This window comes from Hypomesus nipponensis, chromosome 16 (assembly GCF_054491055.1).
Source record: "Hypomesus nipponensis isolate SF chromosome 16, ASM5449105v1, whole genome shotgun sequence".
Taxonomy (NCBI): Eukaryota; Metazoa; Chordata; class Actinopteri; order Osmeriformes; family Osmeridae; genus Hypomesus; species Hypomesus nipponensis.
The window spans coordinates 738,532-765,115 of record NC_140376.1 but is presented as its reverse complement, the minus strand read 5'-3'; the positions used below and the strand labels follow the sequence as shown (position 1 = coordinate 765,115).

General features: G+C 45.6%; 1 protein-coding gene across 8 annotated transcripts in view; it reads right to left on the bottom strand.

Moving 5' to 3' along the window:
* The window catches only part of lpp (LIM domain containing preferred translocation partner in lipoma), a 130,042-nt gene that overhangs the window by 79,397 nt on the left and 24,061 nt on the right, over positions 1-26,584 (bottom strand). For 4 of the 8 annotated variants that reach the window (XM_084676209.1, XM_084676211.1, XM_084676212.1 and 1 more), the window contains one exon: positions 18,521-18,572. The exons of the other annotated variants lie outside the window; for them this stretch is intronic. The gene's annotated coding sequence lies outside the window, so the exon portion shown is untranslated. The remainder of the gene's footprint in view (positions 1-18,520; positions 18,573-26,584) is intronic. 8 annotated transcript variants of the gene reach the window in all.

Genomic DNA, 26,584 nt, shown 5'->3' with positions numbered 1-26,584 from the left:
AGCATCCTGGAAACACAGGGGAACATGCTGAGGCCGGGAGAAGGGGCAGCAGGGCCTCTCGACAGACTGACTGAAAGCGATCGGACGTAACGGAGCTCTTTATTAAAAGCTCAATTACTCACAAAACTACTTCCTCAGTCAGACTCTGACATTAACACAGAATAAATCCTATGAACCCATATTCATTTCACTTTAAATGTCATCGTTCTGCCTTCACAGTATGTGCCTTAAACAATTGCGACTTTGAACATTGTGGAGCATTAAATGTAAAGAGCATGTTTGAATAGCTCAACACACACATGTCTTTGATATGTGGTTGGGCTTCACATGAGCATCTGTCTGTTAGACTACACCCAGTGTGTTTACTTGATCACATCACGAATGACAACTGTTCAAGAGTCAGATGTTCTGACACAGGGGTAATCAGAAAAGTGGATTCATTCACGGTGGTGGACTGTTACTCCCACTTGATGGATGGCCGATTATGCTTCTGTAAAAGATGAAGCACTGACACTTCTTGAGATAATCTACTCTCAATAGCAGAGAGCACACAGCAGAATGTAGGCAAAGCAACAACACAAATATACTTTGGTGTGATTCACACAGTCTGGATTCACACAGAGGTCAATGCCAGAGCAAGATGTCTGAACAGTAACACTGACGTACAGCTTGTATTTCTCTGTTTTGATGGAGCTCTCCAAGAACATAGGGTTACGTTATATATCATTCATTCATTCATACTCTCCCCCTCTTCTGCTTTGATACGAATTCTGCAGATGGAAGACACTTCCCACACACCGCACCGGGAAAACACACACACACACACACAGTGAGAGACACCCCCACCACACACACACACACACACACACACACACACACACACACACAGTGAGAGACACCCCCACCACACACACACACACACACACACACACACACACACACAGTGAGAGACACCCCCACCACACACACACACACACACACACACAGTGAGAGACACCCCCACCACACACACACACACACACACACACAGTGAGAGACACCCCCACCACACACACACACACACACACACACACACACAGTGAGAGACACCCCCACCACACACACACACACACACACAGTGAGAGACACCCCCACCACACACACACACACACACACAGTGAGAGACACCCCCACCACACACACACCCCCACCACACACACACACACACACACACACAGTGAGAGACACCCCCACCACACACACACACACACACACACACACACACAGTGAGAGACACCCCCACCACACACACACACACACACACACACACACACACACGAGTAGGCATGCTGGCAGGGGTGGAGACCGTGGCAGACAACACAGCTGAAAGTGGCGTCTCCCCCCGCACCCCCCGTCTCCCCCACCTCGCACCCCCCGTCTCCCCTCGCTCGTGGACGTACCCTGCGTTTGGACTGCACGGTCAGGAGCCTTCACAGTGGAAGTGCTGCAGGTGATTCTGATACTCTCATCCTTCAGAGCAGACAGACCAATCAGAGGCAGACTACATGGGCCGCAGAGAGAATTGGATTGTGGCAGAAAAATTAGAATGTTCAAAGCTTTTTGAAAGCTTTTACGCCTTCGAGAAAATGTTCCTGAAATATAGGGGTTACTTCAGTAGAGGGGCTGAGTGGATTTGCTAGAGAAACAAGCGGACTGGTAAGAACCAAAACACTGTCAAGGATATCAGCAATACACAGTAACTGGGGCGGGGAACAAAAAAAACAACAATTGTATCATTAGCAAAACAGCCAGGGATCCGCAAAGCGTGAACCATGATTTCCGTCCAGGACCAAAACAGAGTTCTGGTCACCGTCTTCCTGTCAGCTAGACTGTAATCGATCAATAACACTCCAGTTATCTAAAGGAGCACAATCTGGAATTGATTTAATCTCACCTATCTGTCCTGTTTAGCTGTAATGTTGTTGAGTTTGCCTGACTTTGTACTGACAGACGGGGTCCACACCAGCTTAGTCATGGTGCTCTGCTAGTCTACTGCTAGCATATGTGACCTAATCCAACCGTCTGTGTAAAACCTTGACCTCTGACCCCTCCATGCCATCTGATGGAATTCATGGGTTGCGGAGCGCGGCGCTAAGCTTCTACGCCGACGTCAGATGTCTGCCGTCCTCTACGCTACACGTGTTGAAGAACACCTAGAACCAGGGAGAGGAGGGAAAACTGAGGAGGCACTTAACCCCCCCCTCCACCTCCCGCTTCACCAGCCAGCAATCACAACATCACTTAACACAGAGGGGGAACTGAAAGGTTAGCATTCTGTAGCTGGTAGGGCGGGAGGGAGTCATGGGGAACTGAGAGAGAGACAGAGAGAGAGACAGAGAGAGAGACAGAGAGAGAGACAGAGAGAGAGAGACAGAGAGAGAGACAGAGACAGAGAGAGAGACAGAGAGAGAGAGAGAGACAGAGAGAGAGAGAGAGACAGAGAGAGAGACAGAGACAGAGAGAGAGACAGAGAGAGAGAGAGAGAGAGAGAGAGACAGAGAGAGAGAGACAGAGAGAGAGAGAGAGAGAGAGAGAGAGAGAGAGAGAGAGAGAGAGAGAGAGAGAGGGGTTGCTAGGTGGTTTGGGGAGGAGGAGCAGAGTTGAATTAGCACTCATATGCTATGTGACGCAACGTGCGGGTGTTCAGCCATGCGAATAAAACAGCTTTAAAAATGAAAGATTCCCATCTGTGAGCCCGGCAGAGCCCTCGCCGCGCGGCCGTGCGGCTGCAGACAGCTGGTTGAATGACTGAGCAGGCTAACACGACATCGCACAGACGCCAGGCCTCTCCTGGACCGGTGCTGTTTGGAAACAGGGCAGAGTTAAGAGTTCAAGTGGTCATTATGGATCCCGAAATGTTTTGTGCGCGGGGGTAAATATTTGAAAGTGCCGGAAGGGTGACACCATGCCACATGTTGACGTATTTAGTAAAAGCAAACGGCTGCTTTGGAAGCTTTCCAAGTGCTGAATGTTTAATATTGGAAGTGCAATACCCGTGTCGGAGCATGAGAACACTAGAGAGGAGTCAAGGTCTGACATCCAGCAAGGGGAACAGCACGGCAGCATGGCAGGACTGGGACAGCTAGCTGAGGAGGTTGGGATTAGTTTGAGAGCTTCATCATGAGGTCTTTATCACCTTGATCAGTGGTTCTTAACCCTGTCCTCAGGGAACCCCTGTCCTGCATGTTTTAGATGTTTCCCTGCTCCAACACACCTGATTCAAATAAATGGGTCGTTCTAGCTCTGTAGAAGCCAGGTAACGAACATGCATTTGAATCAGGTGTTGAGGCCAAGAAACATGTAAAACATGCAGGACAGGGGTTCTCTGAGGACAGGGTTAAGAACCCATGACCAAGACACTGGGGCTGAAAGAGCCAATTCCTGAGCGAGCTTTGGGAGACGCAAAGAGGGCCGGTCTGACAGACAGGAAATACATTGAATGATTAACACACCCCTTTGAGAAGTGACATCCTTCTTATTGAATTCCAAACCTTGTTCCAATCCAACAAGCTTGATTCATCCACACACTGGCCCCTTCACACAGCTTAAAATATGGGGTCAGCACCGACCGAGCACAGCGAAGCAGACTCGAGTTATCCGTCCGTCTGAGCGAGGACGTTATCCACCTTCTCTCACGAATCTGGACGTGACAACAACAGCGAGGGCCGCAGGGCAGAATCAGCCTGTTTGTTGTGTCAACGCAGCGGGGATCAGAGCTCGGCGCAGGAGAGGGTGTCAGTCAGTCATAAGCGATCGTGTCTGCTGCCCTGGCACTCTCTACGAGCTGACAGGAGGAGAGGAGGCAGACAGGGCCAGACAGGCAGGCAGCTCTCCCAGGAGAGACCAGACCAGACTTGTTGAGTCAGTTGGAGAGACCAATACCAACGTCTCCTTGCGTGTTTGTCCTCGTGTCGAAGCGCTCATTGATTTCTATCTAACAATAGACACCTATACAGCGGCACGCCATTTGCCTAATATCCCATTCTGCAATTATCAACAGGCGGGAGATAACATTTAAACTGTCACTTTGTACATATTTTACATTGCAAATTACACTGTTGCTCTCAGTGACGCATCCAATGTGAGAAATGCAAACATTTGGATCTCTAGCTGGCCACTCTGTGGTGCATCCGCTCGGTGTTGGAGAGCATGATGAATTCAAACCCATGACAGTAAAACAAGTGAGGTCTTAACCCTAATGCTAATTACGCCCCATAACCATGGAACAAATTACCCATAAATATTAGGGAAGGAAACACACTAGAATTTTTTTAAGACAGCTTAAAACCAACCTTTTTACCGAAGCATTTAAGTAATTTTATCAGAAGGGTTTACGACTTTTATTAGTTATGCTATTGTTGCTATTTTATTTATTACTTTTATCACTTGTATTATTATTTTTGTTTTTATGTAAAGCACCTTCAGCTACAATTCTTGTATGAAATGTGCTATATAAATAAAGTCTTACTTACTTAACCCAGACCTTCACGGAGACTTCACGCTCTGATAAGCTCCCACTAATGAGGTTTGATATAATGAGGCTACGAAGATATGAAGGATAATCAAGTGGTGAACATGAGCAGTTGTGAGGCTCCTAGAAGTGGATGTTACAAATTAGATTTACCACTGTGACGACCGCAAACGATAGCCTCAACCTTCCATCCACACACGTGGAAAAAATATGGTTAAAAGATTGAGAAATAATATGCTATTTCTCCCGATATAAAAATGATGTTGTGTCTTAAATATGTGTTTTTGTGTACACTCAAAAAGGTCATATTGTTCCGACCAATTTAATAATTCCTACTTAAAATGAAATGATTTCAAATGCACAAAAAACAGAATTTTAGCTATTTTTCTGTGAATAAATTCAATTGAGGATGAATGTATTGTGTACAGAATCCAGACCTTTTATGACCTATTTGTTAAATATCAGATGTCGTGACTGCTGTAAACATTTCAAAACTTTTTTATGTTGTTTTTAATGTTTTTAATGTATTTAAAGGATTTTTGTTTTGGTTTTAATGCATTAAATACTGTAGCAGTTTACTTGAGATGTTGCCCTTTGCTCCCCAATGACAGATGCATTTATAAACATACCCCTGTGTGACTCTAATGCTGAGCGACAGCTTGTATTGGCATGGGGTGTATCAAACAGAATTGGGTGGCTTGCATAACTGGAGTATTTGCTCCTTGAACTGAAAGAGTTGAGGAGAATGTCTCAGGAGTGTGTTTCTGTTGTCTCCAGAGGCCCCTGAGTGACAGGGGAAACAGGCTGCTTCACAACATAACTCTGTGTTTCTCCCACACAAATGAGAGGTGCCAATCCAGACATACTTAAAGATTTGCATGAAGGATAAAAGGAAGTCTGGTTCCACATTTTGCGATCTTTCAGGAAAGCATTCATGCTTCAAAAGTGTATCTCTCCTTGCGTGTAACTACGGGAGTTTAGAGCCAGTGTTTTGAATGGCTTTTTAAAAAGTAGGACATCTTTTTGCTCGCTAGGCAGACGCTTCAACCAAACTAATATCTTTCCAGGAAGCATTGTCCAATTCAGTGAGAAGAAACATTAACAGCACTAATGAAGCTCCTCAGCAGCAGTAAATAAAGGCCCAGCAGCTGAAGAACAGATTCTAGATTAGATTGGAGTTTCTAAAACAAATCCCAAAAGACTAAAATGCTCCAATTAGTTATTTGGTCAAATACATTTACGTTCACATTTAGTCATTTAGCAGACGCTCTTATCCAGAGTGACTTACAGTAAGTACAGGGACATTCCCCCGAGGCAAGTAGGGTGAACGTTGCCCAAGGACACAACGTCATTTGGCACGGCCGGGAATCAAACTGGCAACCTTCAGATTACTAGCCCGATTCCCTAACCGCTCAGCCACCTGACTCCCAAATAAACACACACACTTCTTAAGACATGTTGCTTCTCTAAACTCTAACAGCAGGTGCTGACCCTCTGTTCATTCCTTCATCCCTCCCACCGCTAACCCCAGCAGGCTGTGCCAAGGAGGAGTCACCTAACCCTTACAGTACGTGTTACTTTCGGAGGGTGCAATTATAATCCCCCATGTCTGGCCACCTGGGCCGTGTTGACAGGAGAACAGAACGGCGTGTGAGGGTCGTGGCAGCTGTGTCGTGGTGGTTTAGAGGATGGCCGAGGGCCTGTGTGTACTGGAGAGCTCTAGCAGAGAGCTAGTCTCATTAGCATCATGTCGGCACCAACCTGGACTGCTTATCTTTCCTGAGGCACTCGTTTTTTTAAAAAAATTTTTTAGTTAATTAACACCGCAAGTCCAGGTGGCGAAAGTAGAAGAAAAAAAAACAGAAGTACCATAAAAAAAAACTCACAACTCAAAGAAAACATATAACATGTCTGAGGGAAACCTTGGAGTTGTCCCTGGCTGAGGCATCATCAAAGCGATTCATCAGAACATAATTGGCCTTTTCCTAGAGCCTCTTATCACACAAACAAAATAAATCTTATCTTCTAGCAGGGTGGTTTCTGCGCTAACCTGCACGGGTTGAAATTAAAAGATCTGAATAGTACCTTCTTCATCCTTGCTTTTATAATCTCCAGTATTCATTTCTGAAATTAATAACAAAACAGTGAAGGTTAAAACCCTGCTTGAGATGTAACTTGTGTCTTTCTTCCTGATGTGAGCTCACAGCTCTGATGAATGTTGAAACAGATACTCCTATCTACTTTCAGTAGTTAGAGATGGTCTCAGATCCCAACTTTTGGGAGAAGTGAGAAGAGGCGAGATAAGGAAGGTGAGGGTAAATGTGTCAATAATGACATTGACAGGTGGACATGCCTGAATACACTGTTTCCCATAAAAAAACTGACTGTCAACAGACAACCATCCTGTTGCTTATGAAGGAACAATCTCCAAGACTACTACAGCTATCATTGGAAATTATTTATAGATGAACAGCTGGCTACCTGTATCTTTCATACAGATAGCTTGCTTGCTAATAAGTAGCTCAAGCATTCCTCTTTAGACTGACTAACAGTAGCTAGACAAAAATAACTTCACACAGGGTGGGTTACAGCTTAGCGGTTAGAGGTTTTGGCTGCTGCTGGCCTCAAGTTCAAATTGTGTCTGTCGCTTTGGATAAAACTGTCTTTATATTTTATACCTTAATCATAATTATAATATAATTTTCTATTTGAGATGCTGCGACAGACGCAGACGCTGACAAAAGAGTTGTGCGGTTGAGATTCTCCGTTCAGACTGAAGGTGAACCACAACGTTCAGACTGAAGGTGAACCACAAGCTCAGAATGAGATGGATGTGAGGAGAACTGTGGCCATGAACGATGCCACACGTCCAGCATCTCGCCGGCCGTTGTGGTGTTCCCTGGCTGCCGTTGTGAGCAGAGAAATATAAAAGAGGGGAGGACAGTCTTGTCATTTCAAGCACATCTCAATGGCATGGTGTGCTGTAAATCACTTCAGTAAATATGCAGTGTCGGCTTCAAGATGATGTTTGTCTGTGTTGGTTTCATCACATTAAACTGACTGCACCAAACCTTTAGGTGACATTTATGGTGTAATTCTATATAATTTTATAGAACAATAATCTCCTCTGGTTAGAACCCTGTTGCCATTTCCTGAAAAGGCAGACTCCACTTGCACCATAATTTGTTCTTTATTCCTGAATGATTGGAACTGTGAAAAACACTTAAATGTTAGCACAAAATAAGGGTAGTTTCCAAAACAACTTCTACTAATTTATCATCCTTATCATGTCTCATTCAAAGGAATTTCAGCAAAATGTTTTCCATGCAGTTAATAATAACGTAAATATGAACTGTTTTCATTGTTCTCCATTAAACTGCCTCCCGTGTGTGTTTCGCATGACCCATACCCCCCTATTTTGACGATCTGAAACGCAAGTATCAAAACGCCCACGGGAGCGCAAAGTCATTTTGATTTGCGTCTGTGGAGAGAAAAGTTGGCTTTGCGTCGAGTGCAAACTAGGTATGACACTTGCGTCGTTGACTAAGTCAATTGCGCTGGGTGCAAGATAGAGCCCTGAGTGTTAGTTCCTTTGTCATTTGGTGGATTTTTGAGGCATTAAAAGACAAAGCATTGACAATACAACCCCAGCATTTGAAGAGGATTTCACCAAGGTGACTTGGCAAGGTGACAGGCATTATCCCTCTGGAAGGATTGGCTAAGAGGATGTCACCAAGGTGACTGTCTACGCAACAACCCTCACTTCTAAGCAGAAGCTCAAAGCAACAGCAACACCTTTGAATCCCAGCCGTGTCATTACAGCACAGTGTTCATTGATGTTGTCCAGGCCTACATTCAAGTGGAGGAACTGTCACACATATGGTTGCGATGTCAAGAATATAATGATGTGACACACCGTGTTAAGATCAATAGGCCTGCCTAGGCCACAGCACAGGTGGTCTGTTTTAAACACAAACACAGATTCAGAGGGAACAGGAGGCTGTTTTGTATGTATTAGAAATAACAGAATTTAGATTTGATCCATATCATTACCGAGTCTTTTTTTTCTCGCGTACTCGAAATGAGGTCGGATTTTGGAAACCCAACGGGGTTTGTCAACCGTTATTGAAGTCATGGGAGAAAAAACCCAGATGTGTAAACAAGATGTTTACTGTCCTATGTTTAACTCACAGTATGTTGCTTAAATGAAGGTTTAAACCCTAAGCAGAGTCACTAGTGATGGTGACCAGATTGTGGACATGGCCAGCATTAAGGAGAATAACAAACAAAAGTTAGAGAAGGCATTATCCCTCTGGAAGGATTGGCTAAGAGGATTTCTTAGCTGTCACACCCTGTGCCATATGCTAAACACCTTCCCTGTCTCACAGCCACAAACACCAGGCTAACACTCCCTCCGTAAATGAAACCTCATTTAAGATCTCTGGGATGTTTCAATTAGACGACTGTGACAAGTCGTTATCAAACACTAACATCAAGAGAAACTTGTTCAAAAACAGTGAGGGTGTCAAGTTCAGGGATTACTGCAAGGATGGCGTCTCTAATCTGCACAGTCAAAATATTTTCGGCAGAAAAGTACTAGTCTTTGAGAGAATGAAGAGAGAGATCAATTAACACTGAAGTAGGTATGGTGTTATGAAGCCTTTTCAGATCCCATCACGGGAATAAGGCATTCCTCTCTCTGCAGATGCACAGCTTATCCCTCCACAATGCACACGCCACATCCAGCCTCTTCTCCAAACTGCTTCTGCAGGGCTTTGACTGCACAGTGTAATCCCTATCACAGCCCCCTCACCTGGCGCTGCCAAAAGGAATCACTCCATCAGTAACACCTTGTTTATTGAATAACGCCGACTTTCTCAAGAATCCCTTCAGTACAGCACAGGATGAAAGAAAAGATTGAATATAAACTAAGCTTGTGACAAATTCGACCAAGCTTTCAAAATACATGAGCTACAATTTAAGATATTATAGCCAGAAGATTTTGCACTTCAATTGTGTCCAATTTGCATGCTTTTTGGGGGAAGGCCCTGTGAATGGAGCCCTGTCAGACAGACAGCCAACACTGGGGCTTTGTCTCAACTCCAAGACTGCAGGCCCCTCTGGAGGGGCCCCCAGCCCCCCAGCCTGGCCAGACTGCAGGCCTCTCTGGAGGGGCCCCCAGCCCGGCCAGACTGCAGGCCTCTCTGGAGGGGCCCCCAGCCCCCCAGCCTGGCCAGACTGCAGGCCTCTCTGGAGGGGCCCCCAGCCCGGCCAGACTGCAGGCCTCTCTGGAGGGGCCCCCAGCCCGGCCAGACTGCAGGCCTCTCTGGAGGGGCCCCCAGCCCCCCAGCCTGGCCAGACTGCAGGCCCCTCTGGAGGGGCCCCCAGCCCCCCAGCCTGGCCAGACTGCAGGCCTCTCTGGAGGGGCCCCCAGCCCCCCAGCCTGGCCAGACTGCAGGCCTCTCTGGAGGGGCCCCCAGCCCCCCAGCCTGGCCAGACTGCAGGCCTCTCTGGAGGGGCCCCCAGCCCCCCAGCCTGGCCAGACTGCAGGCCCCTCTGGAGGGGCCCCCAGCCCCCCAGCCTGGCCAGACTGCAGGCCCCTCTGGAGGGGCCCCCAGCCCCCCAGCCTGGCCAGACTGCAGGCCTCTCTGGAGGGGCCCCCAGCCCCCCAGCCTGGCCAGACTGCAGGCCCCTCTGGGGGGGCCCCCAGCCCCCCAGCCTGGCCAGACTGCAGGCCTCTCTGGAGGGGCCCCCAGCCCCCCAGCCTGGCCAGACTGCAGGCCTCTCTGGAGGGGCCCCCAGCCCCCCAGCCTGGCCAGACTGCAGGCCCCTCTGGGGGGGCCCCCAGCCCCCCAGCCTGGCCAGACTGCAGGCCTCTCTGGAGGGGCCCCCAGCCCCCCAGCCTGGCCAGACTGCAGGCCCCTCTGGGGGGGCCCCCAGCCCCCCAGCCTGGCCAGACTGCAGGCCTCTCTGGAGGGGCCCCGAGCCCCCCAGCCTGGCCAGACTGCAGGCCTCTCTGGAGGGGCCCCCAGCCCCCCAGCCTGGCCAGACTGCAGGCCCCTCTGGGGGGGCCCCCAGCCCCCCAGCCTGGCCAGACTGCAGGCCTCTCTGGAGGGGCCCCCAGCCCCCCAGCCTGGCCAGACTGCAGGCCTCTCTGGAGGGGCCCCCAGCCCCCCAGCCTGGCCAGACTGCAGGCCTCTCTGGAGGGGCCCCCAGCCCCCCAGCCTGGCCAGACTGCAGCCCTCTCTGGAGGGGCCCCCAGCCCCCCAGCCTGGCCAGACTGCAGGCCTCTCTGGAGGGGCCCCCAGCCCCCCAGCCTGGCCAGACTGCAGGCCTCTCTGGAGGGGCCCCCAGCCCCCCAGCCTAGCCAGACAGCAGGAACCCTCTGGAGGGCCCCCGGCCTGGCCAACACCTCCTCCGCTGGGCCTGCAGGCTTCAGGGCCGGGAGAGCAGGACCATGGATGCGTAACAATGACAAGGTTTATTACTTCATGTCTCCAAGAAACAAAAAGGATGAGCTTTTAAATCAGATCTCCTTGGCACCGGTGGAGGTAGGCGTCATAATGTATTAGACGTTTGCTGAGAAGAAGAATTCAGACTTTCCGAGTCTCATTCAGTTCTGTAAGTGTGGAATGAAGTCAGACGCAGCCACATCTATTTTCCCCTCAAACGGAAAAGACTGAATTACAACCTAAATCATTGAGAGTTTTCCCCCCACAACAAATAAAGTTGTTTTGCTTTAGCTCAGGCCTTTCTTACAGATTGTTTTGACAAACATTTTGCAGTGCAGCCATTCTGGGTGCTTTATTAAATGTTTAAAAGCTCCTGAAAGGCCTCCATAGAAGGGATAAATGTAGACGATCGTGTAAATCTGAAAATTGGACACATTTGGGCATCAATGATTCATCCATGGATCACTTATTTAGGATGTATCAAGCTTCTATCTAAGTTATAAAGACAAACAAAGTGCTGAAATCCTGTTGGGTGACAAGCATCTGTGGCAACAGATTTGGGGTTAAATGCTCTGGGCAGGCCAGAGGAAAGAGGGTAAAGCTTTAATCTTAAACTCCTTCGCCGCTCTCGCTGCTGTTCTCCTGCCAATGGCGACTCCCAAAGAGGATTAATAGAAAAAACAAAGTTTAAAACCCTTAGTTGTTTTTGTTGCGCTGTATTCTTAATTGACTGATGGCTCTAGCTGTTTATCTGTTGCTCAGAGCTCAAGCAAACCCATGCCCATTCAAGGATTGGTAATCCATCCATCTATTCATCTACTCTGAATCACTCCAGGTTTGTCTTCATCTAATATCAGTAACTCCCTAAACATGACTGTTTATTTCCTTGTTTGTTGTTCTTTGACTTTCTTGGTCAAGGATGATCAGGCTGGCAGGGCAGGTGTGAGCAGGCTGGCAGGGCAGGTGTGAGCAGGCTGGCAGGGCAGGTGTGAGCAGGCTGGCAGGGCAGGTGTGATCAGGCTGGCAGGGCAGGTGTGAGCAGGCTGGCAGGGCAGGTGTGAGCAGGCTGGCAGGGCAGGTGTGAGCAGGCTGGCAGGGCAGGTGTGAGCAGGCTGGCAGGGCAGGTGTGATCAGGCTGGCAGGGCAGGTGTGAGCAGGCTGGCAGGGCAGGTGTGAGCAGGCTGGCAGGGCAGGTGTGAGCAGGCTGGCAGGGCAGGTGTGAGCAGGCTGGCAGGGCAGGGGTGATCAGGCTGGCAGGGCAGGTGTGAGCAGGCTGGCAGGGCAGGTGTGAGCAGGCTGGCAGGGCAGGTGTGAGCAGGCTGGCAGGGCAGGGGTGATCAGGCTGGCAGGGCAGGTGTGAGCAGGCTGGCAGGGCAGGTGTGAGCAGGCTGGCAGGGCAGGTGTGAGCAGGCTGGGCTTGCAGTTCAGACAAGCCAACACCAAACAACTCTTGTGATGTGACACAGAAGATTCACTTGATGGATGGCTAGCCTGTTTTGCATACTGTATCAAAAGCCACAGTTTGTTGTTGGCTGATAGAACTGCCTGCAGAACCAGCTAGCCCACGCTGCAGCTCTGTTTGCTAACACAGGTCTGAGAATGAGCATTGTTGTCACAGGAACGTGTTCTGGCTGCACGAACACCCGCGTGGCCAGCCACTGCATGAGCAGATGATGTGGTTGAGATTGATATCACACACAGGACGTGACTGTGAGAGGATGTGGGATAGAGACCTGGCCATCGGGCCATGTGAACCCCAACCATCATGTCATCCACCCCAACCATCATGTCATCCACCCCAACCATCATGTCATCCACCCCAACCATCATGTCATCCACCCCAACCATCATGTCATCCACCCCAACCATCATGTCATCCACCCCAACCATCATGTCATCCACCCCAACCATCATGTCATCCACCCCAACCATCATGTCATCCACCCCAACCATCATGTCATCCACCCCAACCATCATGTCATCCACCCCAACCATCATGTCATCCACCATTATCTTAAGGAACAACGGGGGAACCAGGCTCATTGAACACAGATTCCTTATTCATCTATATAACACAGAGCAAAGAAAAAAAAGGCCCTTTTACTCAGAGAGCATGAATAACTCTTCAGCTTCACTCCTCCAGCAAAGTCAAATGTGATGGTAATGATGAGAGTTACCCCATGGTAACAGACGCCACAATACATTAATCACAGCTCCTTGCTAGAGCACTGCTTCCACGTGGAAAACAGCAGACAGCATGTGAGGTTCAACTTGGAAAACAGTTCCCTTGTATTCATGCGTTTCATAAATGCATGGTGGAAAGCTTTGCATTGTGGATTTGTCCAAATGGAAGGACAACGTCTGCTTTCTCTACAATGGGAATTCCTCAAAGCTTTTTGTGTTATCAAGTAACTTAAATAAAGAATCGCTTGTGTGTGATCTGCACATACTACATGGGTTTAAAGTCCCAACAACGAGAACTCCCTTCCTCACTGTGCATATATAACCCTTTCTGCATACTGCAGAAATAAGTCAGTACTAAGGGAAGCGCCAAGATAAAGTTCAGAGCCTGGGTAAGGATTAGGATTTGTTCCTAGAAGTTGCTGAGGTATTACTGGATTGGTCACACAGGCATTAAAATTTAGATGGTTTTCGAATGACTGTGAAAAGGAATACTTTGAGAGATGGTAAAAAGTCTCTGATAAAGAGTACATCCAGTATAAACAGGAATCCCTCGCTACATTCTCCTCAGAGTCCTCAACATTCAAAGTAGAACATTTCCACCACTGACGCGAAGTAGGGATTAAAAAGACCTCAATCATAAACACATTCCCTGTCTTTCTTCATGTCCCCATGGGGATGAATGACCTATCCATCGATCTGTCTCTGCACAACGCCCCCTTCAGAAGCACAGTCAATTCTGATCAAGACCAAGGAACAGTTAGAAGTTCTGGAAGCAGCTGTAAAGCCAGGCTGTACTTTACATTCTTTTGGCAGCCAGTGCCACTACTCATTCTTCGACTTGATATGTGTTTCAAGAATTTGGCCCAAACACGCTAACTCAGAGCCAGGATTCCACGGGAGCAGCAAGACTGAGGCAGAAACTAAACGGCTGCTTTGCTCTAGAAGTTTCCAGTGCTGTCGGGCCCTTTCCCCCCCCTACAACGCCTCCGTCAGGACAGTAAATAATGTATTTTGTGTTTGGCTGCCTTGGATCAGGAGTTTGGTTTTATGCAAAGCTACCAATTTAACAAAACACTGTAGTCTTCAAAGCCTGGGTAACATTTCATGACATTTTTTCAGTTTCGTGATCTGAACTGACCCAAGCCTTTATCACTTACAGGCCCTTTGAATGTCTGTGACAATACTCGTGCACGTGTGTTGGTGTACGTGAGACGTGCACATTCAGGACAAGATTGGTTTCAAGCTGTGTCAGGTTTTACTGGTGAATGGTTCTGCTCTCACCTCAGAGCGGCCGGTGTCTGTGGATGCCTAATCTAGCGTGGGGCTGCAAAGCCAGAGTTGTGCCTTAAAAGCTCTGGTTTAACTGAATGAACCAGCGAATGAATGAACCTGAATACATAACAGCTTTTTCTTCATAGGCACTTAAAGGAAGCACTCCTGTGAATTATCTTGAAAAATACTGAAACATTTCATGGTGGATGATTTCTTTTTTGAACACGAGGCAGAAAAGAAAAAGAGAAGGGTCCTGTTGAGCCAACAAACTGGGTTACACTAGATTGAGTCATCTCTAGTCTTTGTTGACAAAGCTCAGTGACTTCATGAATAAAATATTGCAATTATCTATCTGTATAATATGGTGATGCTGCATGGTGTCTAGGTTGCTACACATCCAAGAGACCATTAACAGTTTTACAATATCATACAGCTGATTATTTCAGGTTAGGGTTCATTAGTGGTGTAAAGATTCATTTATCCGATTCACAAGGTAACAATGTATCTGAATTAATTATGTGTTAGTCAACTGATTCATGTCATTTGTAAAAAAAAATAAAAAAAAAGGTTTGTGAAGACGAGAGATGGAAGTAGATTCAGCGATTGATCATCCCATGAAAAATTGGTTAAAAAAAAAAAGATTAAGACTGTATTTGCTTTCATTATAAAATCGTCTGGAATGGTTGAGCATGATTGTATTATGTGACAGGTTGTCTTGCATTAATTTGATTACTTTTATCAGTACTTTCCGAATTTTTACTTTTTCTTGTTCTTTGGTGTGTATTTATATACGATATTTGTAAGTAATTGTGATTGTGATTACTGGTTTTTTTATGTATTTTTTGGACCCCGGGAAGACTAGCTGTCGTTTCAGCGTCAGCTAATGGGGATCCTTTCTAATAAACAAATAAACATTGAGGTAGTGTTTTTTTGTTTTGTTTTTTAATGGTATGACTGTAGCTGCAACACAGTGACTGGAGACCTTTTTTTGTTGACTGGTAACACAAATAGTGTCATGGCAAAATTTGGGATAAAGTCCAGTGAATCATTGATTTTCAGATGCGGTTTCCACATTAAGCATTTCTGATGCAGACCCAGGAGTGTGTCTGTAGTTAACTATGTAAACTGTGCGGTAAATAACAGCCAGTGGATTATAACACGATCACCATGGTGAAATGACCAGTCCTTTCAGACCATGGGCCCTCACTGCTACACCAGTCAAACGGTCAAATTACTGTAGCTTCAAAGGCAATATGGAACATATTGAATCGATGCTAAAACAAGCATTGAAGAAGGAAAATAAACTAAAGATGTACAGTGAAGTAGGACAACAACAAAAAGGTCCAGTTCAATGAACAGCACCAAAATACTTTTGACCATCAAGCTTAGGAGAACAAGAGATGGTAAAATGATTCATTTTTACAATCTGTCTCAGGATGAGAAAGTGACTAAGGCCTGATGCAGGCAGGTCCACTGCCTCCATAAACAGGGCTTTGAGTGCTGATGCACGATTACCAAATATAACACACAGACAAACAACAGAATGCCAGGGAAAACAAAGTAAGGGAGGGCAGAAAGGGAGAGAGGAGAAAGGGAGAGGAGAGAGAGGAGAAAGGGAGAGAGGAGAAAGGGAGAGAGGAGAGAGAGAAAGAGGAGGAAGGGAGAGAGGAGAAAGAGAAAGAGGAGGAAGGGAGAGCATCTCACATGTCTTCCAGACACGGCAGAGCCCTTGGGCGTCTGTTACAGATGACCAGTGAGACGGAATTTAACCCGACCGCCTCGCGATGCCCTAAAAAACAAATAGTTTTGGGCATCTGTCAGCTCGTAGGCCGAGCGCTGATCTACTTAGCGGAGAGCTGCCGGAGAAGGCCACACAGGGAGTGACGGTTTGTGAGACTAAAAGAGGAAGTGACACCAAAGGTGGGTCTTATTTGAGTGAAATTCACTTTCTGAGTCTTTCCACAACACTGCTGAACCCTGAGTTCCTCCATCACAGGGAAGGAGGCTTCCAGAGAAACCGGTTCAGACCGCGCATACAGCAAATAACAACTCATGTTCTCTGAACCATCTGTGTCTGAATAATAAGAACCGATTCCATCCAGCTACTGCAGACACGGTAAGCATCTGTAAATCAGTAAATCCTCCCGGATTCAAACAGGCTAGTAACAAGCTGCACCTGCTCTTAAAGAGCTGCTGTATTTTTTATAAAGGTGGACCTCAAACAATAATTCAGATTATTTCTTCCTTTAAGCAACAGGGATAGGTAAACAAGATACCAGAGGAATTTATTTTCCTGTAATTAGCAGTAATGCCGATCGTTAAAAGAGGCATGCAGAAATTAACTCTTAATGTGAGGGCATAGTCTTGGTTCCAGGGCGTACTTATACAGATTGAAGCTGTCCGCATTGCTGTTTCAGAAACATTCGCTGGCCTCAAAGTCAGGCATGACTAAAACACCCCTCAAACAATCTCTGTAATCAATTAGAGCGGGAAGCGTTTAGCGCTATCAGAACATGCAAACACGGTTTTGATGTGGATGTTTTGGATCTCTCATCACCTCTTATCAGAAATCCAAATCAAAACCGAAGAGTTAATGCACGTAAAGATATACTATAGAACATCTGTCTCATTTAAACATCTGCTGTTGTTATTCTATAATGTTGCCTTCAATTTCCTTCACTGTTCATGAGACTAGGTCTCGGAATGTAATCACACGGTAGTGATCCTATTGAAACACGTGACACCAATAATGGATTATACTTCTGTCCCAAAAGACTCTTATTCCATTTTTATTTTCACTTGATTATTAGACGTGGACTGGTCATGCTGTCTGACATCCCTGACCCTCTCCCCCCCCCCAGGAGAGCTTGCTTCATATTACCCAGACCCCCCCCCCCCCCAGGAGAGCTTGCTTCATTTTACCCATACCCCCCCAGGAAACATTACTAGCATCATGTAAAACCTCTTCTTTTATTTTACCAATCAGACGGAGCCTGGTGGAACTGTAGGGTCCTTTTGTAATGTTACATAACCTGAAGCACCAAGCCTTGCATTTCTTGAGGCTAATTGACTGAATTGAAGATGCATTATGGGAAAGGAAGGGATGGGGGTGGAGAAAGGAGGGATTAGGGGTGGGGGGCAGATGACTCCAGAGTCCTTATGTCACCAAGACAAACTCCTGCCCTGCTCCTGGCCTCTTTAACCCCAGCGTTTTGACTCAGGTCAACTTACATAATCCCCCACCGCCCCCCCTCCCTGCTCCCGGCCCTCTGAGCGTATGTAATGTGCCGACGCGAGCGTTACGTAAAAGAATTAAACAAACTGGTGATTTCTAGTTCATCTCAGACATGAACTAGGGTGAAGGAGAAAACACACAAGATAAAAAAAAAAAAATCTTAGAGACCACAGGGAGAGAGGGTGGCCAGGTCCTAGTCTCTCTGGGAGAGAGGGCGTCCAGGTCCTAGTCTCTCTGGGAGAGAGGGCGGCCAGGTCCTAGTCTCTCTGGGAGAGAGGGCGGCCAGGTCCTAGTCTCTCTGGGAGAGAGGGCGGCCAGGTCCTAGTCTCTCTGGGAGAGAAGGGCGTCAAGGTCCTGGTCTCTCTGGGAGAGAGGGCGGCCAGGTCCTAGTCTCTCTGGGAGAGAGGGCGGCCAGGTCCTAGTCTCTCTTAGAGAGAGGGCGTCCAGGTCCTAGTCTCTCTTAGAGAGAGAGGGCGGCCAGGTCCTAGTCTCTCTGGGAGAGAGGGCGGCCAGGTCCTAGTCTCTCTGGGAGAGAGGGCGGCCAGGTCCTAGTCTCTCTTAGAGAGAGGGCGGCCAGGTCCTAGTCTCTCTTAGAGAGAGAGGGCGGCCAGGTCCTAGTCTCTCTGTGGGAGAGAGGGCGGCCAGGTCCTAGTCTCTCTTAGAGAGAGGGCGGCCAGGTCCTAGTCTCTCTTAGAGAGAGGGCGGCCAGGTCCTAGTCTCTCTTAGAGAGAGAGGGCGGCCAGGTCCTAGTCTCTCTTAGAGAGAGAGGGCGGCCAGGTCCTAGTCTCTCTGGGAGAGAGCGCTCGGATCTCCTAGCGTGGTCGCAGGACGCTGCTGGCCGCGGGGGGGGGGGTCAGAGGGTCTTACCAAGATCTTCCAAACTGACAGCAGCCCAGGCAGTCACTGCAGGATCAGGCTCCTGAAAAGAAGAAAAAAGGACTGAGTTGTTTGGATTCAATTGGCGGCAACATATTTGGAGACATGCTCAGTTTGTGGGAATTTTTATTCATTTATATTTATTTCACAAATATAGTCATATGTAAAGTATCTTATGAAAATGACAATAAGGAAGACACATGCTTGTAAGTTTGTAGTTATTTCATACATATTTATTCATTATCCAAACTAAATCCAAAGTAGAGGATTCAAGGTCATCTCACTCTATGTTTATTAAAAAAGTTTCAACAATTCAAACTGAAGACTTAAGACACAAAAACTTTAAGCTTCAGGGAAGAAATTCAAATATAATTCAAAGCCTAATTGTGATATATATTCTATTTCTGGTGCTGTGTGCGTCCCACATCCTGTGTGGATCCAGGTAGGCTGGGGGAGGACGTCTCGACGGTCTCACGGGCCCTGGGATGAGGCGCCCCTCATCCACCAAGGCTTTGTTCTGGGATAAATTGACGTTGTCAGTTTCCCACGTAGGGTAGTGGTGGCGTATACATCAGGGAGCGGGAGTGGGAATCCTGCTGCTGGAAGCGATCGGCATCAGTCATCATGACAGTATTTGTTATTTGTTTGTTTTGTTTTTGTTTTCTTATTGTCTGCAGTAGCTCTGACTCCAAAGTCTCCAACCGTACACGCTTTCCAACCCAAAATGAGAAGCGTATCTTTGTGTTGAGCTTATCAGGACGGAGAGAAAAGCGATTGAAATAATTTGGCGAGAGAGAAATTTGTACTTGATGTAGAATATGTGAAGATATGATCTGGAAATGTCAGACGAGCTGGCGTCATCATTTGCATACTTTATCTACAGATAAACGGTGTCCATTTGGGAACTATAAGAGGTGGCGAAATACTGTCAATGCCTATAGACAAATGATACCTCCTCCCACAAAAAACGATTAAACTGTAAAAAATGGTTGTAACAAAAATGTAAAAATATTGATAGTAATGTTTGAAACCCCCTCATTTAAATGAACATTTGAGAGCAGTGGAACACTAAAATTTCACCTTTCCTCTAAATGATATTTTCTCATGAATACATCAGACAAAATAAGCAGGTTTTGAAACGCTGTAGTAATTTGGCTGTGGGGTGGATCATAGCTTATACAAATCTAGCCAGAGGAGACTGAAAACCCACGGCCAAGTTTGCAAATCAGAAATATGACTGGCCTAATAAATTATACTGGCTCAAAAGAAATACTCATGGCCTAAGGCCATGGCTGGAATCCATAGCTAAGGATTAATTCATAGCAATGACTTCAGCTGGTTTCTTATGCAATCATTCCAATAATCATTACCATTGTAGTACAATTATTTCAGGGTGGTTTCCTTCCAGTGTGAAGTAGGATCTTACTTCTCTTATCACTGGTATCTACCACAACCCTCCCTGTATAGAATCCAGTTCTCATAAGAGGCAAAGTAATCTTACACACGTCGAATAAGTGGAAGGAATTCTAATTAAACTACAAATCCATTAAAATAATTTAGGTTGAACAATTACTAGGCCAGACGCCAATTGAAAATAAGGCAAAAAGACACAAATCCAAAATGATCTAAACCGTTTAATGTGCATCACCTAAGCCATTCCAAATCCAAGATGAGTCATTGGCCAATCCGGTCACATCAAGGCCATTAACACATTTCCAAACACTCAACCTGTCAGAGAAAAGTAATTTAGTCTTTGAAAGGGTCTTTATTTAAAAAACGATGATGCACTCGTCCGTCACTGAGGAATTTGATTTCTCTCCTGTAGACCAGAGATAGACAACACAGCAGAACCAGAGAGCTGAAAAGCCGTTCTGAAGACCCTCACGTCTCCTGAAGTTCAACTCAACCTGAGATGTTGCTACGGTTTTACCTCAACCTGAGATGTTGCTACGGTTTCACCTCAACCTGAGATGTTGCTACGGTTTCACCTCAACCTGAGATGTTGCTACGGTTTCACCTCAACCTGAGATGTTGCTACGGTTTCACCTCAACCTGAGATGTTGCTACGGTTTCACCTCAACCTGAGATGTTGCTACGGTTTCACCTCAACCTGAGATGTTGCTACGGTTTCACCTCAACCTGAGATGTTGCTACGGTTTCACCTCAACCTGAGATGTTGCTACGGTTTCACCTCAACCTGAGATGTTGCTACGGTTTCACCTCCATTAATTTACCACAAAGGTGTATGAAGCTTATTTTTGAACCTCTCATGCCTCCATTCTCAATCTTTCCACACTCTCCCACTGTATATCCTCCTAAGAGGAGTTCGCTATGGACAGGCCTTCCTAAGTGCCCTTCAGTAGACAGGTTGATGGGACCTGAGTGTTTATGGCCTGAAAAGGTAGACCCGAGCCAATGAAAAATACATATCCCTGAGATCACCTCAGCCTTTTCTTTGGGCTTTATGGTGTATTTATAACCACCTTTCTTGAAGCCAGAGGAGGGCAAAGTAAAATGCATGTTTCAGGTTAAATAAATGTGTTATGCTCCTCTACTGTACGGCCGGCTCAGCTGTGCTGAAGGGGCCCTGCCTGAAGGCAGGATCCTGAATTCAAGGACAACCTCGGGTCAGGAAAACTAAATCTCACCTGACAGGGAAACGGCCCACCGGACCACTGCAGAGAAAGACAAGAAATAGTTGTGTTGGATTTACTTAGGAAGTGGTTAGGGTGCAAGGGAATCTGGGTAATGGTTTAAACAGCCAGTGGAGGCCTACAGCTAAAGCCCTGGTAAGAGAGTTGCAGTACCTTACAGTACAATCGCAGCTACTGTAAGTCATGATGCGCTCATTGTTTCCAAGAATGCTTGTAAGTGGGTTAGACAGATGCCGTTGCTGGTTTTGAAAGATTGATGTGCAATTGACTTTTCCTGTCTCTCTTCATGCAGCACATGCTTAAATCATTCATTGAAAATGTTGTGACCTTTTTTTTTTTCCTGGGAGACGAACATTGAGCAAGACAAGGCAGAGCACTTTCTGAACTGTATTCATAATGCATTGACAAATATTTGGGGTCGTAAGCAAGCAGGAATTGTTCCCATGTTAACACGTTTTTGGGAGACACTACACTTGGGAATCTTAGTTTAAGTGATCAACCTAAACATAATAGTACACCACAGGACCTGTATACTGTATCTTAGCATGAACTACAGCATTGACCTTTTAGTTAGATTTGACCCCATAACATGTATTTATTAGACTATGCATGTATCTACTTTTAGCAGGGAAACTTGACACCAAAAAGAGTCGGTTGAGTAGGTTGATATGCAATTTGGGTTATTTAGAGTCACTTGGAAAATTCAGGGAGAAAAAAAACAAGTAAAATCGGAGACACAATTCAAAATGAGCCGTCACTAATTCCGTACTCGACTTATCCTTTCCCCTTCCAACATTCTCAGTCTGGAATGCTCGCTGCATCTATCACAAAACATCAGCAGTCCTTGAGGGCATCTCGGAGACAGTGAATCTATTTCATGCCAACAAATAAAAACTTTCTATCAGCAACAGCAATCAGAATGAAAGAACAGATACACACAAATGAGATTAGAAGTTGCATGTGTTTGTTTTGAGTAAGAAAAGGGTGAAACAGAACAGGCCGTTCTTATTCCTCCCCTCCAGAGGATCATGCATTTAACCCAGCTCCACTTTCCATACTGGCTTTAAGGAATGCCCACTATGTGTGGAATTTGAGCTGAAATGCCGTCCCCTCTCCTCCCTGCCGTATAAGGCAGAAAGCACAGCCCGAGGCTTCAGACTCAGTCTCTTCCTGTTTATCAATCCCCTCTCTGCTATCTCCTCCCTCCTCTGATGAAAACAGATGTACAGTATCATGAACGGGAGCGTACGGGAGTCTGCTACCAGAGCATACAGACTCATATCCTAGCAGGCCTGTGTTCATCTTTTTAATATCAGGTTAAAACTTGAATTATAATCTATGATGTAATTTACATACATCCAATCAAAATATGAAGTCGAGTCACTCTTTTCTTTTGTAAAATACACTCAAATTATGATAAAGACTCCCGACAATCCTGGAACATGAAAAAAGATGAGATGCCCAGGGCAGGCTGTTGGTACGAAGAAGCTTCAGACTACATAAAGCCCTGCTTGCCCTTGCTCTGACGGAGGATCAAGCAGGGGTTATGTTTACATGTTTATTAAACTACAGTTCATACTGCATCTCAGATGTGCCAAAAGCAAACCTACAACACCTGAAAAGAACAACCTTGCTCCACGATTCTCAGAAAAGAGATTTCTAGAAGAGTAGAAAAAAAATAAAAAGGAAAGAAGGAACTCACACTTCAAGTTAAGCATACTTGGTTGCTGACTAATAATTGCAGGTGTGACATTTGAACTCGTAGCTGCTTCAAACTCTCTGACTCTCCAGACCTCCCTGAACCCTCTCTGTGGGAGACAGGAGGCCGGACATACAGCTCTGTCTGGGCTGGCTCTGGTGGCTCTTCATGATTGAAGAACAAATGAAAGTTGGACCAGGGGAGGGACTTAAAGGATTACGCTAACGCTCTCACAAATGTGCGCATTTTAAATTGATCTGTTTGGTGTCAACATAACTGACCTCTGACCTGCATCACATGGTCCCTCGATTGAGCCCAGATTAACTTGACCTGCCGTCCCACTACCTCTGCTTGCAGAGTGAAAGAGCAGCCCGCTGGATCACTGAGGTGTGGTTACATCCTGCTCTCATTCACTCCAATACAAGTAATACCTGTTCCACAGAATACAGGTCCTCTACAGCTTCTCCCCGCATCACGTATCTTTCCCGTAGTAACAAGGCACATACATGCACATGTGCGGTGAAAAAGAAGCTTTACTTCTATTAGGCTTTGACAGACTGTCAGAATGGCCCTCTTCAACCCCTCCCTCGACTCTCATTTGCTTTTAATAGCATTGACATTGCTTTATAACCTAAATCTTACTGTATTAATACCCATGACGACCCTATAAACCTTTAGTTTCCCATTTGGCTTAGCTTGGGCTCTTTGTTCTGTCTGTTTGTTTGTTTTGTATAAGTTATGAACCAAATCCAATTCAGCTTAATTCCAAACGGGCAACTGATTGAGAGTGTCCCTGAGTCCCAGCATGCAGTGCTTTCCTATTTGATTTGCAATTTGGTCTTAAAGAGTGCACATATGTTGTCTGTGGTTGTACATTCACAAAAACTGTTTGATTCTTAGGGTGCAGCTAAAAAGAAAATTTGAGCTTTTTATCCAGCGATTATTCCAGTATTTCAGCGTCCCTGAACTTTGAGGAAGGAAGGAACGTGCTTTTCAGGTACATCTGCTGCATTCAAGGGACAGCTTGTAATCTGAATGGCGCTGAGTATTTTAGCAGGCAAACACTAGGTGTGATGGTGATTCCTGGGGTTCCCCCTCAAGAGAACTGGTGGAACACGGTGCCATGCTGTCAGCATTAAATAACCAGTTATAATTGTCATGCATTCATCGCTGTCATTCAGGAAACAGATGCAGATCTTTCAAGTCCAGTGCTTTCGCTGATAGGCTTGAGACAAAAAAAGCATCTTAACATTGACCACATACTTCCAGACAACACAGCACTCTGAGCCAGGCAGTCAAGAACAGTTTCTTGTAGGAGGTGTAGGCAGGGTATAGCATCCAGGAGGAGAGGGAGAGCTTTAGCGTAACACTGCTGAGGGGGAGATAAGAGCTGTGAGGCCAGGTGGATGATTTGGGTCAGATGGTAATTGCAATCCTGGATCACAGGTATTTAATGACGGTATTTAATCCCAACAGGAGACCAAGTGACAAATGGGCTCTGTGGACACTAACACTGGTGGAACTTTCTCTCTAGACTTCCCAGCGCAATCAAGGAATGAGCAGAGCGAGAACGTCTAGATTAATCGGTTTATCCACCCACAAAGCAACATCTTTTTTATCACACCTACACTGTAAATGTGGTCCAGATTGTTGCTGTTTAGGCCCTCCCATGGGTTTAGCTCACATTCCTATAAGACAGCACATTTACTCGATGCTCTGGTAGTAAACGAATAGCCTGCGGCTATCTGTACTAAAACTGCACCCAGGAGCTTTTAATTCTAATGTTTTACATAAAATGAGATACTGACAACTTATTCAACAGGCACATAGCATAATGTGTTCCAAGTACAGTATACCTATTCTAACCTTTTATTTCCATAGGCTAATTAAGTTCAGAAAGAAGGCCCATGCCAAGTTAAAAGTCAAACTAACAATAGCTGCAGAATTACTCTGCAATGTCAGTGATTCCAGCTATAAAGGGTCATTTACATTCTCTTTTGAACCTGTAACACTTCAGTTATGTATTTAATATCCCATTATAGCTCACCCCAGTCATTCTCTATCCCACTTTCCTCTCCATTGTGCTTGGTAATGAGAACCCTTCCTAGTGGTATTGCACTTTTAAGAGGCTTTTAAATCAATTCATAGATGATAGACTTTTGAAAACCACCAGCCAACTTTTAATCTCTTTGAATACCAGTAAGAAAAAAAACAGAGTTTAAAAGCACATTAGATTGTTCGATTTTGCAATTGTGACAAATGTACCACTAATGCTACCTGTTGCTTGAGTTCAAGGACAGTTTTTGCTTGGATGTGTACAGATGTTTTTCCTGCCATTATGCAATCAAATCTATCAAGCATCTAACAAACTGTGGTGATGCAGAACAGCTTGTAAATACGGTTTAAATGTAAAACTAGGAACAGCCTTTTAGCCTAATCTCAGAAACATTGTAAATGCACGTGCGGTTAAATCCACATAATGCTGTTCGTGGAAACAATCAGTCACTGATAATTGTGTTCTAATCGCGTCCACACAAATATCTATAAACTAAAATACTGAGAAATGAACTGTTCCATTTTCCTAGCAGAAATATCTAACATTCTTGCAGCTGTATGGTAGAACATACAGTTCGCATATAGTCAAGTTGTAACATTCTGTGATAATAGTCCATTAACTATTCCTTTTATGTTAAGTAGGATTGTAAAGTACATATTTATTGCAGACTGACCAAATAGCAGTTGTGGAAGGCATTACTGAAGTATACTGGCATGGCGAAGGAGAGGTATTAGAGTAAATCCACATAATGCTGTTCGTGGAAACAATCAGTCACTGATAATTGTGTTCTAATCGCGTCCACACAAATATCTATAAACTAAAATACTGAGAAATGAACTGTTCCATTTTCCTAGCAGAAATATCTAACATTCTTGCAGCTGTATGGTAGAACATACAGTTCGCATATAGTCAAGTTGTAACATTCTGTGATAATAGTCCATTAACTATTCCTTTTATGTTAAGTAGGATTGTAAAGTACATATTTATTGCAGACTGACCAAATAGCAGTTGTGGAAGGCATTACTGAAGTATACTGGCATGGCGAAGGAGAGGTATTAGAGTGGTAAGCTATATGAAAAGATTTCAGCTTTCTAAAAACTGTTAACCCCTGCTGAGAGGGTTCCACACATTTTAGATTTGAGATATTTTACATATTATTGAATTTAGGCCTAATCTGTATTTTTTTTTCCCCCTCATATGAAAAAGATTCAAAGCCAACAGTGATCGGATTTGGCTCCCAAATCAAGGCTTAAACGCACCAGAATATAGCACATATATCTTTCTCTCTCTAATGTTGACACAAGGATGAGACTCTGACCTGGTTAAGTGTTATGAACATAAAATACATTTCTTCAGTTTGCACGTAGCATTTCTCTTTCGCTAATTCTAATGAATAAAAAATATATAAATTACGGCAAATTAACCAATCACACCGATCAATACAAATGTAATCCAGCATCCTCCCCCTCCCTGATGGTTTCTGCTCCAGGCATGTTTTGGTAGGTCAATATTGGCTTTGTGTTTTGCCAACAGCACCCATCACTATATGACCAGGCCTTGGCGGCAGGCAGCTGGCATGCAGTGAAGGCCATGTGCATGCATCCATTTCTTTTCACGTTCCATTAGCAGCAAGATGTTGCCTAATC